This window comes from Belonocnema kinseyi, chromosome 2, assembly GCF_010883055.1.
Source record: "Belonocnema kinseyi isolate 2016_QV_RU_SX_M_011 chromosome 2, B_treatae_v1, whole genome shotgun sequence".
NCBI lineage: Eukaryota > Metazoa > Arthropoda > Insecta > Hymenoptera > Cynipidae > Belonocnema > Belonocnema kinseyi.
The window spans coordinates 84,668,754-84,684,744 of NC_046658.1; the positions used below are offsets into that span (position 1 = coordinate 84,668,754).

At 31.3% G+C, this 15,991-nt stretch overlaps 1 protein-coding gene across 2 annotated transcripts in view; it reads right to left on the bottom strand.

Moving 5' to 3' along the window:
- The window catches only part of LOC117168106 (protein N-terminal asparagine amidohydrolase), a 153,447-nt gene that overhangs the window by 98,879 nt on the left and 38,577 nt on the right, over positions 1 to 15,991 (bottom strand). Inside the window, exon 1 of one of the 2 annotated variants that reach the window (XM_033353493.1) lies at positions 3,238 to 3,258. The exons of the other annotated variant lie outside the window; for it this stretch is intronic. The gene's annotated coding sequence lies outside the window, so the exon portion shown is untranslated. Of the gene's footprint in view, positions 1 to 3,237; positions 3,259 to 15,991 lie in introns of those variants that run through there. 2 annotated transcript variants of the gene reach the window in all.

Consider the following 15,991-nt stretch of genomic DNA (forward strand, 5'->3'; position numbering starts at 1 on the left):
AAAGGCCAATTTAGCTTAAACTCAGATATATTTTTCTGAATTTAACATAAAATTTTTTACATTTGTGTACTGGGTACTACAGTACGCACTAAATTGCGTTTGAATATAGCTGTTCAAATAAAATCTGTTGAACTTTTGTGTTTTAGTGCTTCGAACACTTGAAAATATGTGACGTAAGAAATGTTTTTAACTACGTAATCGCCCCCCTTCCCCATCAGTGTAAGACAGAATTTAAAAATCTTTGACCTCCCCCAAAGTATAGTTATTTATGATACAAGGACTAGTAAGTGGCAGTTCTTCATTCTGTGAAGTTGGAGTATTACCCAGGATCCCAGGTGTAGCCGAGGCGATAATCGAGGTGTAGCTGAGGCGAAGTAAAGACGAAGCAAAATCGATAGCACTTCCGAGCATTGTAATGACACGAGAAAAAAATTCAACATAGGGACCGAGTGTGATACAAATAATTTTGATCACAATCGCAATTATAAGTGCGATTTTAGGGTAGCATAACCTTCTCATAACGTGCTTTCGCCAAATACTCAACTGGCATATAGCGTGTGAACAGCGTTCGATAAAGACTGCTACTTTTGTACTTTAGCCACTCAAATTACAGTAGGTCATTACTTCATAAGTCTATATATGCTCAAGTAAATCGTTTATAGGCCTAGATCTATAAATCCTGTTTTAAGGATCGCTTGCAAACGCTAAAATATCCGTGAGGATGGAGGTGTGATAAAAAACTCTTAACTAATTTATGAACGGCCTCTAACCTCCGACTCATGGTGTAAGTTTAACATTTGTTGGCAATTGCCTATTTTGCGCACTTTTATCATTAATAACTATTTTCAAATATACGTTAGTTCAGTTGAATTGATTTTTCAGTATTTTCTGTTTGAAATATAAGTTTCTGCAAAATCAAAGGATTTAACACCCTTGTTCCTTTGAACTCGTGGTTCGTTTCGATATTATAAACGAGTTATAAATAGCCTTCTGTCATTATGCAAGAGCGGTTTTCTAAATGCATAAACCACGAAGTGCACTACCATAGACATAGAGAGAGTACGGGTGCACGTTCGACAGTATAATAATAATTGTACGCACACTGCACGTAAAAGACGCATGGTCTTGCTAACAGTTAAGACAGTGTGCAATTCTACACACACGGCAGTCCACATTCCATGAGTGGAACAACCGGTACACGGACCAGTGGCTCTCAAAGCTTGAATCTCGAAGCATCCCTCTCAAAGCATCTCACGATCAGCTTACCAATCCTGCTAGTCGTTCGTGTAACACGAATTATTATGTAACAGCCCCGCACGGCCTGCCTGGCGAATTCATTCTCTTCTCGACTCTTCCGGACAATCTCGGTGCAGGGGCTGAAACCGGAAATGACCAGGGATTTTTACTGGAGAAAAGTTTTAGATTTTGATTTTTTTCTTCTTAGGATGTTTCGGTCCACGGTTGCAACATTACTAGGATTTATAAAATAAGGGTACTACTACCTTTCTTTTGTAAAGGTGAATCAAAAGTCCACTACCGAACAGAAGTACTGCTGAAATGAGGCCAAGAAAGTTTAAATAACAAAAGGTATCCGTAGGTTCGAGGATAGCTCCATCGCAATAGCTTCCATACTATACACTTTTTTTAATTTAGCCTACCCCATTCGATTACACGTCAATTGCGCTCCATTGTAACACAAAGTACAAATTTTTCGCTGGACTGAAAAAAATGGTTTAGCCAAATTTCGCCTTCCAAGAAAATACAGCTGTGTGATCTAAATGTTTAGCTGTTTAAGCTAAATTTGCCATCTAGAAATTCTCTAGTTAATTTATCTAGATAATTTGTAGATGGCAAATTAAGCTAAAACAGCTAAAATGTTTTTTTTAAACATCACTTCTAAACACGTAATCTTGAAGAACATCAAACGTGCTCCACCAAACCACCAATAAGAAGTATTACACCATGATAAGGGAGTTCACTGTTACGCGGATTGCCCCGAGCTGGTGCGATTTTCGTTAAAAAAATAACAGTTAAAAAATTTCTATTCACTAACTTTTTTAATTCAAAACATAGTGGGGGGCTACTTCAAACGACCATTCGAGGAAACAGATGTTCAAGTTGACAATCTCAAAGTGACATTAACCTAAAGTTGGAGCAGGCTCTGCTGCGGATTGCGATGGCAAATGCAATTTTCTTTTTAAACGAAAAAAAACATGCTCCCAATATAGTATGTTTTTGGATAAAAGTTAACAAAATTTCATGGGTTGAAAATTCGGCGTTAACCAGAGACTTGAAATCGAATTTTCAATTTTTTCAAAAATAAAAATTTACTTAGAAGATATAGTATGACAAGACGGTCTTATGGTGCTAAAAATCCGAAAAAAATTATCAAAATACTTATTATTTTTCTTTTAATGATAATAATTTCCGAAAATATCAATGTTAAAGGTGCAAAAAAAAACTATTTTAACTATTTTAAATAATTTAAAAATAGTAGTGAAATCAATAAAAGTCTACTGCATACAATCGAAAATTTAAGTTAGAAGAATTCAATTCAAGTTGTATGGTTTCAACAATTAGAGTTAATAAGCTAATTAAATTTCAGTGTGAGCGGTTGGTTTGGGTTTAATATTTCCTCTCCCTTCTTTTTTCTGTTATACAGTTGTCTCTAATTAGCTGACAAAGAGGTAGTTGGAAATCTAATTTATTTAATCTAATTTAAGAAATTTAAATTAGATTAAAATCCAAATTAAAAATTCCATTTAACGTCCAATAATCAAATTGATGTAAACTCCTGTTAAACACAAAAAAACAAGAGTTTGCATCAATTTATTTATTTTTATTTTGTTGTCTTCTGATTTTGGTGCATAAAATAGTTCATAAGAAAGTAGATTTAATTTCGTCCTTAAAACAATATTTATAATTAAGACTGCAGGATTTCCTATGAATACCACTAAGATTTATTTTTATTGAGGCAGATGTAAAATATTGACTGACGTAAATTATTGGAAAAAATTTCTAAAAATGAATGAACTTATTCTACAGATCATTTATCTTAAAAACATTCAAGAATTTTTGAAATAAATTCTTTGGAGTGTACTTAGTAAACTTGCAATATTAAATGCCACAATGAAACTCTAGGAAAATTCGTATCCCAGAATGAGATCAGAATGAGTCAGTGAACAGGCATTGAAATCTTAGTGAATCTTCACTGCTTAAGATTATTAGAGTACTTACGGATATTCTATAGTATTCTTGATGAGAATGAAATCTCTCAGTAAAATCAATAACCCAATGAATAGTTAATTCACTGATTAATTATTAAGGTTATTGATTTGATCTAGTGTTTCACTTCAAATTAAATTTCTCATTTAGAAAGTAAAATTCAGGTCGAGATTCAGGTCCAGTAAAATAAACACTGCAGTAAATTTCGCTCACTCACAATCCACATTTTGTCATAAATTCTTTAACATATTTCTACCATTCATCTTTTTAATAACGATAGTTTTATAGCCTTCATATAAGAAATAATAAAAGCTTTCCAGGCTAAAATCGATCCCGGATCTTGGGTGTTATAACCGGTTGTATTTGTACGACGAACTCTGGTGAGAGCAACTTCCGACACGCTCGAAACGTTGGTTTTTGTTGTTGTCTTAGGTCAGGAAACGAAACAGTCAAACGTGATCTAACCGTCTACACTCATATTAAATGGATATTTCATTATCATTATACAATGATGTTAAAATAGTATAACCTGTATTCAATAAAATATATAAAAGATATCCAACTTACATTTGGTTATTTATATTTAATGAGATACTTTTTTTTACAAAAAAAGCTTTTGCAATTATTGTATCTGTGTGATTTATGATTTTATAAAGTATCACCTATAAGAATATTAGCATTAATAATTTTAAATGTTTCCATTGACTTAGATTACTTTCTAAACTCAGAAAAAATATCCTTTGATTCTTTGATTTTTAATTATTTTCTTTATTTTGAAGTTATATTTTGAGCAACAGTGTTTCAAATTAACTATAAATTAAATTTTGGATGTTTCCACTTTGTTTGTATTTATAATTGTATGGAGCTCATTAAATGATCACTTTGCTTCCTCATTGTGATTATAATTAGCAAATAAATTTTGCTTCCTCACAGAGAAAATATTAATTAATTTCAAGTCGCAAATTAAGGAGACATTTGTATTCTAACATCAACTTTGAATCATGTTCATGAAACAAGTTTTACTGTGAGAAACAGACGTTTTAAAGGAAATATCTAATGTCCATTAAATGCTAAAGCCATGCGTTTTTCCATAAGTTTACATACGTCACGAAACATTGACTATTAAACTTCATTAAGTGAATGAAAAATGTTGAGAGCATTTTTCTCGAAATAGACTACAATCTTCATCAAGTGACCGCTAGATTGGCGCTCTTTTGGCGCTATCTATACCTGCTGGATAGAAAAATCCATCACGCAGTTCTATGTAGACCCACTAATGTCGCTAGCCAGAATTTCACATCACATTAAAATAAAAATTCCGTCTAAAATTTAGCTTAGCTCTAGAAAGTACTTCTATTTGGGCTTTGAAAAATAAGGCGTCATTTAAAAACTAATTAATAAAAGATAACAAACTACATTTATTTCAGTGCTCAAATCAAAGGAAATAGAAGAAATAAAGTTGCCTGTGTTGTAAGTGCTGTCTGATAGCGCAGATTTGTTAATTTAATTCATCACTGAATATCGATTGATCTGACGCACTATACATTGTTTATTGGTAAACTATTGAATGAAAGACAAAGCTAATATAAAAAGTCTGCCCGCTTCGCGGGCACAGTCTCGTCGCACGCTCCGCGCGTGGCTCGCTTCGCTCGCAAATTTGAGCGCGCCTGGGGTGCTCGACGGTTGAATCTCACGCTTCGCGCTCGATAATAGGTTGTAGATCTTTTTTGGGATAACCATTTTTGTTAATTCATCGTTTTTTGTATCCTACATAGTATGTCCACAAAATCGAATTTTTTATTTTCCATTATTTTTTGTGCAATCAAAATTTGAATTTTCGATTTTTAAAGAAAATTCAAAAATTGGTTATGATAATCTTGTAGGGATTTTAAAAAGAAATGTTTTTCTTATCTTGACTTTTTTTCATATCGTGCGTTTTTCGGCTTCAAATTTTGATTTTCGGTTGATTAAAAAAATATTGAAAACGCTATAACTCTGAGAATTTTCTTTTTATCGAAAAATTGTCATAAGGATAAATTGTTTATTCTTTTCAATACTATAAATATCCGTACATAGAATTTTCAAATTCAGAAAAAAGTGGTCTCAAAAATTTTCAAAATTCGCTCACTTTTTGAATTTTTATCAAAAATGGCTGGTTAACGAACTCGTCTTTTCTTTTAGGACCTAGAAAAAGTGTGCCAAAGATGAATTTGATTCGTTCATTTTTTCGAGGGTTATCGTGTTTACGGACGGACGCACAGACAGACAGACGCCATCGTGAAAACCTGATTTTCGGATTCAGGGGGTCTCGAAACGTGGAGATCCGTTAAAAAAGTGTGATGTCAAATTTCCGACAATTCTAATACTTTCTCAATCATAAATGATGAGAATGTAATAATTATTGCTGAATAAAGACCTTTTATCGTTAGGTTTTCTAGGAAATTAATTTTCCTTCTCGTATGACATGTATACAGTACTCATCTACATTAAAATGACATTTCCTAACCTCAAATATTATACAGTGCTACCAACAGCGCTCAACTTTTATCATGCAATGCATGGACATAGGAAAGACGGGACTAGGCATGACATCCTAACTTGACGAGCGGGACTGAGTTCACGGGAGGGGGGAGAATTCCATGAGTGGGAAGAGCCGCCATCTGTGACGCTGTCATGTTTGTCGCGGGACAGCAAAAGATGGCGGACCTCCCCCCTTATTGCATCACCTCCGCAATGGCATGCCTAGTCCCGTGTTTTCTATGTCCATGATGCAATGCAATTTCAAAACTGCTACCAAAAAAGTTGGCAACAATGACCGGAACCGGATTGCACGAATCAGATGTTTGGCAGGCCGCCATTCAGTGTGAATACATTTCGTTTCGCGACCACGAGGTAATAAAAGCTATTGAAATTAAACAATTTTTTCTTTTTTATTAATAACATTTGGAAACATTCTGTCAAAAAAACACATACGAGCTATGTTGCATTTTTCTTACAGAAATCTGGAATTTGTAAATATTCTCAATGTAGCTCATAGTGCTTTTATGTCAGGAATGATTTAATTATAAAAATAAGTATTAAATTTGCAATCTAGGCCGCATCTAGATATACGAGATTTTACTAGATTCACTAGAACGCGCCACTACCGCTGTTGCAGATAGCGGCTAGTGGATTGGTGCGTTACATTTGCGCACTGCCGCAACATAGTTTCTCGAAATAGCACCAGTATAGACACGTGGCGGTCCATGCTAGAACAGTATAGCGCCATGAATTATTTCCACACGGGTTCCGTTTAAAATATACAAATATTTTTACGCCATCTACGATTGAACATGCATTCTTCAAAAATTAAGAAATTTAAATGAGATTCAAATCAAATTTAACATGCTATTTGAAGACAAATAATCAAGTTAATGTGCGGAATTCCTGAAAATAAAACCAAGAATCCAACGTCCAGATTTTTAAAATTTTGGACACTCATACAGCAGCCTTAGCAAGACAAGAAAAATTTCAGCAGTTAGGAACAACAACGAAACCACGATGCTCTCTCCGTGATACCTGAGAATCAACTCCATTTTTCTCCGTGTAACAACCGTGCTAGCTATCGTATTTTTAATGGAAAGGGTTCTTGAATGCACAAATCTGTTTATTTGGAACACCCGTTGTATCTAGATTTCTGGTTTCATACGTCGCATCGCCTAAGTCTGAACCTGAGTTTCTGATTTATGTGGGCCCCAGGGAGAGTCCAGTTGCTACGGGTATACATTGCCACCCTACACATGCATGTGTATGCAATATGCATTCACTTGGCTGCGGCCGGTCGTATCAACTGATGCGTGTATGTATGAACTCCTATATTCGTATTCTAGTGTCTACACCCCGTAAGATTCAAGCTCCCACAAAGTCATACAACCGAGAGTTACATTTTCGGCAGAATCCCAGTCGCGAAACAAGCGGTGAACCGCTTCCTTTGATACTCATGCAAATACACCTCACAGGTACCATATATTAGCTGTGTAGTTTGTTAAATATATAATAATGGTTAAACGCCGTTTATTACATTTAATGAGAAATTGAAACCTAAAGATGTCTATTATGTACCAAAAGAAAAAAGCCTATACCCACAATAATACTAGTTAACAAAAACGAAACAAAAAAGTAAATATGCTTTACGGGAGACATATTAGCCATCTGCATACTTTTATATTAATATTGAACATTCATAAAAACGTACATGTATTCGTGTCCAAAACCCTTCTCGTTAGTTATACATTTTTTTAGTGAGATGATTTAAAACTGTATAAGTAGTTGTTATTTCATATAAACGATTTTCTAAGCTTTCACACTGCCATTTGTTTTTTACTTATTGTTATGTTTTTTTAAATAATAGTTTCAAACCCATACATGCGCATTGCGTAGCCCCTTTAATCTTACGCGTAACAGCTGATGCAGATGGAAATAGCAAAAAATAAAAATTTTTCACCAATCAGATACATCTGATTACCTCTCGTAACCTCTTTCTGATTTTTGATCACCAGCAAGAGATTCTTGACGTTATGTTACTTCTTCGTTTTATAGCAATTAATTCTTGTTCTTAGATAAAATGTGTGAAAATTAATATATTCCTCATATTTTAAAATATCTTTATCTGTTTTACCCCTATTTTTAAAATATGTTTGAAATTTTTCTGTTTGATCATAGTCGCATGTCCTCTTCCGCGACCTTCCACAACGTCTAAAATCCATATCCATCTGATCAGAGAAAAGTTGCCTTGAAACACAAGCATCGTCCTCTTAAGTGTTTTGTTTTACACCACTTGAATATCTTTTTTAGACGAACAGAATTACTTTTCTGCAAGATTAGGTGATTGTTGCAAAAGAATCATGTTTGCTGAAAACAGATTCTTTTTGTGAAAAATGAAATTCCTTTTAACTTTAAATCTAAGAGGAAATTCTATTTGAGTTCAAATGCATCCATCGGACACAAGATGAAATTTCTCGGAATTTCACAAATATATTCCTTGATCTCGTATTGTTAGTTTCATATTTTGATACTCTCTTGGGTTACCAAAATAATTTTAAAAATTCTGGAAAGTTTCGGAACATTTTAGACTCTGGATTATACTATAAAACCTCAGAGTAATCTAAAAATTCTAGAATATATCAGAAAATTCGAGAATACTCCTAAACCTTATCAAGAATATAAAATATCGCAACTGCTATCGAAGACAAGTACATATTAGTATGCAACAGAAGGAATAAGATAAAGGGTTTAATGCGCTTTTATAATCCTTAAGTAACGAAGCTAAAGACATAAACGCATACAAAGATTCTCTATAAGTAGGTATGACACTAATTAATGCAATTATCTACGAGTTTAATTCTAATATTATCGAGACTACACTTAAACAAGAGGGTCACATAGTTCTCGACAGATGTTGATCGAATTAATCAACATGTTCTTCTTAAATGAAGTCTAGAAAGTGTGAAATTGCGTGCGAAAGTTAAGATCAGAAAACTGGTTTTAGTGTCAATTTTTTTCTACATTTGAAAGTAAAAGGTGATTTCAAAACTAATATATTATTTCGAGATATTTCTCTGTATAGTAAGAATACATCTGTTCCAATATCGTACCTTAAAAGATACTATCCGATTTATGTAGACATCTAGAATTATATTCTACTAATCATCAAGATTACGGGTAATATATAACATAATTATTTTATCCATTACTGTACAACACCAATTACAGAAATATTATCTGCGCAAATAGTCTTTTAATTACAAAATTTTGTACTTTGACTTTTATTGCGTGCACGTAATGAGCAATATTACTCTAGAGATAGATGACAGAACGAAATTTATTCTTAATAAAATTCGGAATTCATTTTCTTAGTTAAAGATACATTAGTAAGAAATTAATTTCTTTGGTAGAAAATCGATTTTTTTAAATAAAAATTTAACTATAGCATTTTTTGTTGAAAATTTATCTTTTTTAGTTGCAAATTGAAATATTTGCTTCATGATTTATATACTTTGTTAAAAATTCGTATTTTTAGGTTAGAAATTTAACTCCTTGTTTAACTTATCATCTGCTGGCGGTACTGTATGGTAGCTCACGTTTATCTCTTTTGAATTAGTTAAATAAGTTAAGTTTCAATTAGTTAAATTAGTAAATTAGCTAATTGGTTTAAGATACTTAAAGTAATATAACTGAAACATCGAAAAGTGTTGAAAATCCGCGACAGAAAAAAAATTCCGCACATGATGGGTTAAAATTTAAAATACCGTATTAATGATTCATTTTCTTGTATGCAGATTCATATTCATTCGTAAACTATTTCATTACAAAATCCATTATTCGATTCAAAATTTAATATTTTGTTGAAAATACGTTTTGGTATAAAATTTGGTAGCAAATTCTTCCGTTTGGCGTGATAATTCAACGACTTGATAAAAAAATATTTTGTGGAAAATTCAGTTTTAAAATTGGAAATTAATTAATTTAAAAAAAAATTTTAATTAAACTATTCTACGTTTGATTAAAAATTGGTATTTGTAGTGTGTTTTGTTGAGACTCCTTTTTTTATAGAACATTAATTTTCTTCGCTAAAAATTTAACTATTTAGTTAAAAATTCATATATTTTCTGTAAAATTCGTCCTATCCGATAGAAAATTAATCTTCTTTGTAAGAAAGTCAACTGTTTGATTGAAACTTTTTCTTTATTGATATGAAATTAATCTTCTTGCTGAAAGCTCAACTATTTAAATAAAAATCTATTTTTGAAAAAATTCGTCCTTTTTGCAATGCAACAAATTCTTCTCTTTTGGTAGAAAATTAATCTTCTTTATTGAAAGTTCCGCGATTGGTTAAAAATTGATGAGGTTTCGTAAAATTCTTCCTTTTTAATGAAAAATTAATCTTTTTCGTTCAAGATTCAACCATTTAGATCAAAATTGATCATTAAAAAATGCAACTGTTTTAAGGAAAGCTCACCTTCTCGGCTTAAAAATTCTACATTTTGGGTGAAATTTTTATTTGATCTATTGGCTGAAAACTCTTTGTTGATCGAAAATTCAACTCTTGTTGAAAATTTCTGTTTTTTTTGGTTCAAGCCAGCTGTCTTTTTAACTCAAAATGAAAATATTTTCTCAGCTAAAATATCAACTATTAATCATTGAATCTTATAGAATTTGCTCCAAATATATTAATACTTTGTTACACTCAAAAACATGTCTAGCAAAATTAACCAGAATTCTGGTTAAATATGCCCTTACTATTTGTTCGGGTCTTAGAGTAACCAGAAATTCTGTTTAGAATAATTAGAATTCTGATTAATTTAACCAAAAAAAAAAAAAATAGTAAGGGCATATTTAACCAGAATCCTGGTTGATTTAACCAGACATTTTTCGAGTGTAATATTTATTTCCTGCCATTTTTGTAGTCTCACTGGAAAAAAAGTTAGTTGAGCCAACTATTTAGATAGTAAGATATCGTAATGCTATTGTATTAGATGATACTGCTATTTTATTAGTGGGTCCAACAATTCCATTAGTTGCTGTGACTCTTCAGTTATTACCAGAAACTAAGTAAATGGTTGTCCCAACTAATAAAATAGCACAACCATATCTTACAAACTAAATAGTTGGTCCAACTATGTGGGTAATGTGGCGCGGACGTCCATTTCAATGGTAAAATGTCAAAATGTTAAATATTACATGTTCATAGCTGTGGCTGCTAAACATTTCCAAAATATAAAATTAAATTTATTCTTTAATACTGCAAATGAATATAGATATCTTATTTTACTTAAATTCTGCGTTCGGTGTTTACAGAAAAAAAATGAATTTACAAACAAATTAAATGAATAGTACGAGCCTCGTTACCCAATAGGCATTACCCGCTTCTCCCCTCATTTATGCACGGCACCTTAGAAGGAAAATAATTGGCGCCCTGAAGTGCAAGAAGCTGTTACATAAAAATCGGTGACTTGATCATTTATCGACCCAATCGATCGATCGATGTTGTTTGATGCCGACGTCTTGGGTAAAGAAATAGGCAGTGTCTTTCTGTTATCAGGGGCCTGCATCTCAAAGCCTGTCAACTGCAGTGAATGTGTCCAGTCGAATACCAGTACTTTCTATGATGATGGTGCAGTAATACTTGATCAGGCGAGTTAGTCTCTGAAAGGCTCTGATTCATTTTAATGGGGGCTTGAGGTGGGAACAAATGGAAGTAATTGAATTGAGTATTTTAAGAATTCAATCATATAATTTTTCCTATAGATGGGCATTGTTAATAACTTCTAATAGATAATTAAGAAGGGCAATTACATTATTAGATTATCTGCACATTTATTCATCAAGGATCTCAATGATTCAGTAAGAGAGAGCTTATTGTAGGCATTACACTCATTCGACTATTCCCCTTCTTCTTTTTTTAATTTCTCTTTTTTCTCCTGTTTTCAAGAAAACTCCCCATTTCTATTTTTTTGCTTAAATGCGAACTCAATTCTTATAACCTTATAAGGAAATCCAACTATTTTTGGATTAAATTTGAATCCTTTTGGTTGATATTTTATTAATTTTTCAATCGAATATTAAGTTGAATGTTCAAGAAAACGGTTGAATTTTTAAAGAATTATTACATTTTTAAGAAAATAATTAAAGTCTGAACAATATAATCGAATTTTCAACAATATAATTGACTTTTCAAACTACAAAGATTAACTTTGAACCAAATGTTCAAATTTGTAAACAAAGTAGAGATTCAATAAGAGAAAGCTTATAAAAGATTTTACAATATTTCCCATATTCCCCTTTCTTGACTTTTTAAAAGAATTTCCCTTTTTCCCCCTTTTTCAAGAAAATGATTTTTTCTCTTTTTCCCCTTAAATGCGAACAGAAATAATAGAAACCAATGAGAAAATCAAAATATTTTTGGTTTAAAGTTTATTCGCTTTGATTAAAAAGTCTATTTTTATTTTGTTGATAAAGAGAATTCATCTGTTTCGGTTAAAAATTCTATCATTTGATAGCAAATCCTATTATTTGTTTGAAAAATCTATTTTATTTCAAATTCATATTTTTTTGTTAAAAACTAAACGGTCTTCCAAAAAATTCACCCTTTTGACTTGAAAACACAACAATTTGGTTATAAATGCAACTATTTTTGGTTAAAGTGTAATTTTTTGTTTCAAAATTCGAACACTTGGTTAAAAATTCAACTATTAGGGTAAAAATGCAACTGTTTTGTTGAAAAGACATCTTCTTTTAATTTTTCGAAGGTGAAAAAGTTATATATAATTTATATAGTGGACAAAACACTGATATTTTTCATTTGTGTTACATAGAAAAGTTCATAAAACAAATAAAAAATATCATTGTCTTATACACTATTTATAAAATATATATAACCTTTTCACCTGCGTCGTCTTTTTTTTTAATTTAATCTTTTTTGGTAGAAATGTCATCTTTCTCGATGGAAAATGAACTTTTTTTATGGAAAAACCAACTGTATTTTGTGGCAACTTTTTTGGTAAAAAATCACTTTTGTTAAAAATGTAACTTCCTGCTTAAAAATAATTCTCTTTTAGTTTTGTACTCAAGTAATTTATTGACAATTCGTCCTTGTGTGTTTTAATCTAATTGGTTTTTCTTATTTCATAGAAAATTCGACTATTTGGCTTGAAAATTTAACAATTTAGTATCAAATTCAACTATTTGGTACAAAATTCTTTTTTACTAAAAATTTATTCTTCTGAATGAAAATTTAATATATTAATGTATAATATGAATTAAAAATTAATCAAATATAATTTGGACTGACATCATATCCATTGTTCAACCTATTTAGTTAAAAAATTATATAATACGTTAAAAATTCATGTTTTGTAATAGAAAATTGATGTTCTTGTTTGAAGATTTAACTATTTTGATCAAAGTTTATGTATTTTTATGAAAAATCGTCTTTTTGGTAGAAAATGAATATTCTTGGTTGGAAATTTGAACATTTGATTGAAAATTCGTTTTTTTCAGGTAGAAAATCCATCTTCTGGGTTAAAAATTCATACAATTTGGTAAAAAAATTCAAGTACTTTGTGGAGAATTGATCTTTATTGGTGGAATATTAATCTTCATAGTTGAAAATTTATCGTTTTGGTTGTAAATGTAGCTATTTGGTTGAAAATTCAACTGTTTTTTTTAAAGCTTATATTTTTGGCTTGGAAATATCTTTAAAGAAATGTATTCATCTTCTTGGTAAAAATGCACCTGTCCAGTTGCAAATTATTTTATTTTAGTTGAAAAATCAATTATTTCCATGGAAATTGATTCTTTTCGGCTCAACTAAGTTTTTTTAATTCAAAAATTGGGTAATATATCGATACGCTGTGATCCGTTGAAATAGGGATATATTCTTTTAGTCAATTAGCGAAGAAGTTGAAAAATATTTTTCTAGGAAAAGCATAACCAATAAAAAGTGGCAAATATACTGGAACCTGGAATTAGAAACCTCGGATTTACTATATTCCTCGAATTGATGTGCCCCGCAGATAGTTTCCATCATGCTTCCAAATCCAACTTAATTTCCCTTAGTTTCCCAACTTAAATCCCTGGTCTTAGTTTCAAGGTCACTGTAAGCTATGCGCGAAACCATAATTAAATCCAGGTTTCAGTATACTTCCGCATAGTCATTTCGAAAGCAATGGTTACCCAAGATTTCAAAGTTCTCGAAAAATAATTTTTAAAAATTACGTACAGAATGTAAGCAATGCATGATTATTAATTGACGCAGGCAATACTGTCGTGCCTGGAGGCATTTTCCTCCTCATTTTGCCTTCCGGCTCATCTATTCTTATCCCGCTTGAACGATTCCGCAGAAACGGTTGAATTGAAGAATCGCTTCCATCGATTTTCAAGTGTTTTGTATCAGAAATAAGTATACTTAAGTACGAACATACAACCAGCCGAGTAACCGTAACTGTATACTTTCACGGAGTGCAGACTTTAATCGGAAGGTACTTAACCGAAGCCCGGTATAGAATTATAAACGATCGCTCGTATTCCCATGCCTCGATACTCGGCGTATTTCCCACGAGCTTCATTCCAAACCCTATTTTCAGGGAAATTGGTCATTTGACAAAAAAAATAAAAAATCACAATTTATACCCCTAGCTCTGCTATCGTGAAAAGTATTTTCCGCAGGAAACTTCATTACAAATGAATTAAGTCAAGCTAACAATAAGTGCAAATATTTTTACTAAAATCATCATTTTTTTCTACTGTTCTCACAGCCTGAAAGAGACCAATTTTCAACCAAAAAGTTCAGTTTTAAAGCTAAAATGTATATTTTAGGAAGCATTTTAGTTTTAAATATTCGAAGATGAATTTTCACCAAAAAAAAGTTAATTTTCAACCAAGAAAGATAAACTTTCAACCAAACAATTCGTAGTTTTTTACACGAGTGAAACCCGAAATATCTCTTTTTATCAAAATGAATCATCGTGAAAGCATAAAATCTATTTTCAACCAAATAGTTCAATTTCCATCCAAAATATTATTTCTATACCAAGTCGTTGAAGATTTAAGCAAAAGAGTCAAATTTTTAGCAAAATAGAAGAAATTTCAAAGAAAAATTATTAAACTTTACCCAAAAAGTTTATTCTTCTATCCAAAAAACAAACGTTCAACCAAACAGTTGTATGTTGAACCACAAAAGACGACTTTTCTACCAAAAAATATGCATTTTCCACAAAATATTCAATTTCTGACACAACAATCAAAGCCTCAACAAAATAATTATATTTCATAAAAATAGTTTGATTGTCAACACACAAAGATAAATTTTTAACCAAATGTTCGAATTTTCAATCCAATAAGGTTGAACTTCAACCAAAAAAGTTTGATTTAAAAAAAATAGTTGAATTTTTAAACCGCAAAAATGAATATTCCACCCAAAAAGATTAATTCTATTCAAAAATGTAGTTCAAAATGTATTAATTTTTAAGTAAAAAGTGAATTTTTTACATGAAGGATTTTTAGTCATAAAGACTCATCTTCAACCAAAACAGTTGAAGTTTCGATTAAAAAGATGTATTTTTAACCAAATATATAATAGTACACTTCATTGAAATAGAATTAACGTACAATAAAAAATATGACTTCTGCCAAAAGATAAATTTTCAATTCACAAGGACGAATTTCTTTTACATAAAGAGGAATGCTCAACAAAAGAGTTGAATTTCGAGCAACAAATATGAATTTTTATCAAAATAGTTCAGTTACCAACAAAATAATTAAATTTTTAACAAAACAGTTTAATTTATAATCAAATAGTTGTATTTTTAATCTAGAAAGAATACTGCTCTATAAAATGATCGAATTTTAAAACAACAAAGATTAAACTTCAACCAAAAACAGTTGCATGCTGAACTTAACCCTTAAACGGCCAAAACGCCACTACCGGTACACATCTTTTCAACGGCCAATAACTAAGACTATTCGACACTAGAAAAAATTGAGACACATATATTTTTATTGCTTAAGATCTCCTCTTTCCGACGGTGCCAATGAAATTCCTCAAAAAATTTACTTATTATCCCAAAATGCAGTTTAAACAAAAAAAAAACGTGATTTTTCGTGCCTATTTTTTTTTTGTGAACTTTTTTCCAAAGCTTTTCGAGTCTGTAATTAACCTGGAATCTCACTAATGGGTGGAATAAATGTCTAAACTTTGAGAATCCATGGTTCAAAGATCGATTTTTCG